Raw genomic sequence first — 3,894 nt, forward strand, 5'->3', positions numbered from 1 at the left:
TTCCGTATCATCCTTCTATTCTTTTTGTGCTAACCTTGTTGTTATCGATTAATTTCGGTTTCAACATGATGCCTCCTTGTCGTGGTGGTCGTGTTGGAGGGTGTGGCCATAGGCATGATGATGATCTTCCTCCTCCACCTCCAAATCTTGCGGAGGTCATGGCGAACCAGACCCATCTTTTGGAGAAGATGATTAGGAGCAATGCAGCACATAGGGCACCACAAGATCAGGAGATCTCTCTCATGGATTTTCAGAAGTGTGATCCTCCCAACTTCACTTCAGCCTCTGAACCTTTGGTGGCTGATGACTGGCTGAGAGATATGGAGTTTAAGTTCCAGCACATGCGCATTCCTAATGGCAGCAAAGTTCTCTTTGCCACATACCAGTTTCATGGTCCCGCACTTGCTTGGTGGCAGTCCTAGTTGGCTATGCAGCCCGCTGGTCAGGAGATGTCTTCGGCTGATTTCTACACACTTTTCCGTTGTGCTTATGTCCCAGAGAGCACCATTGGCCTCATGAAGCAGAAGTTCAGGTCTCTCAAGCAGGAACGCCGGTCAGTCGACGAGTACTTGGGGGAATTTGAGCATCTCTCCGCTATGCTCCAAGAGACGTTGAAGATGAAAAGGAGAAGATTCAGGCCTTCTTGAATGGCTTATGCGAGGATCTTCATGAGAAGCTAGTCACACATGATTTCCTGGATTTCCGCACTTTGGTGGACAAGGCTAGGCTAGCCGAGAGGGCTAGTATTTCTTCAGAGATAGCCCGCAAGCGCAAGAGGGAGGCATTTCAGGCTTCCAAGGCGGGATCATCTAGCTCTCTCCAAGACAAGCCGGTTCCTAATTCTTATAGTGGCAAAAGGTTCCATAATCAGCAACCTTATACCAATCCAAGGCATCAGCAGCAATAGCTAAAACAACACAATCGGCGGCAGGGTGGCGGTCAATTCGAGGACAATAAGAACAAGAATGTTGAATGTTGGAACTGCCATGAGCGTGGGCACTTCTCCACTTCTTGCACCAAGCCGAAGAAGGTTGGAGAACACCTTGGGCCTCACAAGGCGCCTCCTAGAGGTTCCACTTCAGGGGCTAGACCTGCTGCCAAGGTCAATGCCCGTCGTGCTCACAGCAATCACATCAAAGTCGTTGCGGCGGAGGGTCCCCGGAGGTCATTTTGGGTATGTTTCTTGTCGAGTCACATTCTGCACTCATGTTGTTCGATTCTGGTGCTTCTCATTCTTTTATCACCAAGAGGTTTGCGCTTTCTTATGATTTTCCGCGATCTAAGTTGTCGGCGCCTATGCTTGTTCAAGTACCTGGCTCTAACCTTGATTCCGATACTATTTGTTTGGGAGTTGAGCTCTCTATCACGGATGTCACTTTCTGGGCTGATCTGATTGTGATTGGTTCTAGAGACATTGACATCATTCTGGGCATGGATTGGTTATCGAAGTACAAAGGGAAGATTGATTGTGCTAGGAGATATATCCGCCTCACCAATGATAGTGGGGAGACAATCCGTTTTTCGCCTAAAGCTATAGGTGCACGGTTGTATGCCCTTAATGATCCCGCCACCACTGAGATGAGTGGGATTCTGGTTGGGATTTCCCTGATGTGTTTCCAGAGGAGTTACCTGGCATGCCCCCTGATCGTGAGGTTGTGTTCGTTATTGAGCTTGCTCCTGGTGCTGCGCCTATCTCTAAGAGACCATATCGGTTAACCCCTGAGGAGTTGGCTGAAATGAAGAAGCAACTCCAAGAGCTTGAGGAGAAGGGTTTCATTAAGCCTAGTAAATCTACATGGGGTTGTCCAACCATGTTTGTCAAGAAGAAAGATCACTCTGTTAGGTTGGTCGTTGATTACCGCCCCTAAAATGAAGTGACAATCAAGAACAAATATCCCCTCCCAAGGATTGATGACTTGTTTGATCAGTTGAAAGATGCAAAAGTTTTCTCTGAAATCGATCTCAGATTGGGATATCATCAAATCAAAATCAGACCCGAAGATACTGCAAAGACAACATTTCAGACTCGTTATGGGTCATATGAGTACACGGTCATGTCTTTTGGGCTGACCAATGCTCCTTCCACTTTCATGCAGCTTATGAACCATGTATTCATGGAATATCTTGATAAATTCATTGTCATTTTCATTGATGATATCCTGATTTTCTCCAAGTCCGAGCAAGAGCCTGCAGAGCACTTGAGACTAGTGCTCGAGAAACTCTGTGAGCATCGCCTCTATGCCAAATTCTCGAAGTGTGAATTCTGGAAGACTTCAATGGAATTCTTGGGTCATGTTCTTTCAGCTGAGGGTGTTGCTGTTGATCCAAGTAAGGTTGTTGCTGTTCAGAAATGGCAATCTCCAAAGTCTGTCTTCCAAGTCCGAAGTTTTCTTGGGTTGGCTGGTTATTATCGCCACTTCATTGAGGGCTTTTCGAAAATAGCCAAGCCAATGACTGAGCTTTTGAAGAAGGATAAGAAATTTTTGTGGAGTGAGGACTACGAGAAGAGCTTTCAAGAGCTCAAGAAGCGCCTCACCACCGCTCTAGTGTTGACTCTCCCTAACACTAGCAAGCCATTTGAGATTTTCTGTGATGCTTCCCGCACTGGTTTGGGTTGTGTTCTCATGCAAGATCAAAAGGTTGTGGCTTACGCATATCGTCAGTTGAGACCCCACGAGCTTAATTATCCTACCCATGATCTTGAGTTAGCCGCAGTGGTCCATGCTTTGAAGATATGGCGGCATTATCTTCTTGGTAGTCGCTGTGAAATCTATTCAGACCACAAGAGTTTGAAGTACATTTTTACCCAGTCTGATCCTGGTTGGAATTGCTTAAGGACTATGATATGGACATTCAGTACACTCATGGAAAGGCCAATATTGTCGCCGATGCTCTGAGCCAAAAGTCTTGTCATGCTCTAGTGCTTGCTAGGGACCATCCTCCGGAATTGGTCCAAGATCTCTAGCGGCTGAATTTGCAAATCGTTGAGAATGGATTTCTTGCTAATCTTGAAGTAAAGCCTTCTCTTCATGATCAAGTCGAGACAGCCCAGTTGAAGAGCGTGGGCATTCAGAAAATCAAGGAGAATATCAAAAGTGGTCAAGCAAAGTATAAATGCTTCACTGAAGATATCGATGGGATTGTGTGGTTTGGGCGACGACTTGTTGTGCCCAAGAAACAATCACTTAGAGAGCTTATCTTGAAGGAACCTCATGAATCTTCTTATTCCATCCATCTCGGTGCCACTAAGATGTATCAAGATCTTTGAAAGTTATTCTGGTGGACCCGCATGAAGCGGGAGATTGCATCCTATGTTTCTCGGTGTGATGTTTGTCGCCGTGTCAAGGCAGAGCATCAGAGACCGGCAGGCTTGCTACAACCTAGTTCTATTCCTGAGTGGAAATGGGATGTGATTGAGATGGACTTCATTTCTGGTCTTCCTAGGTCTCCCAAGGGGAATGATGCAATTTGGGTGATCATTGACACTTTCTCCAAGGTGGCTCATTTCCTTCCTGTGAAGTCTCAGCTTTGTGTTAGTCAAATGGCTGACCTCTATCTTTCAAGAATTGCGAGTCTTCATGGTGTACCTGAGAAAATTCATTCAGACCGAGGTAGTCTTTTCACTTCACGGTTTTGGGAGAAGTTTCAGAAGGCATTGGGTACACATCTTTCCTTCACAACTGCCTTTCACCCACAGTCCAGTGGGCAAGTTGAAAGAGTGAATCAGATTCTTGAGGATATGTTGAGAGCTTGTGTCCTCACCTTTGGCAAGAATTGGGACAAATGCTTGCCTTTAGCTAAGTTTTCTTATAACAACAGCTATCAATCCAACATTGGTATGGCTCCTTATGCCTTGTTGTATGGCAGACCATGTAGGACCCCTCTCAATTGGTA

Source organism: Lolium perenne, chromosome 2 (genome assembly GCF_019359855.2).
Source record: "Lolium perenne isolate Kyuss_39 chromosome 2, Kyuss_2.0, whole genome shotgun sequence".
NCBI classification, from domain to species: Eukaryota; Viridiplantae; Streptophyta; class Magnoliopsida; order Poales; family Poaceae; genus Lolium; species Lolium perenne.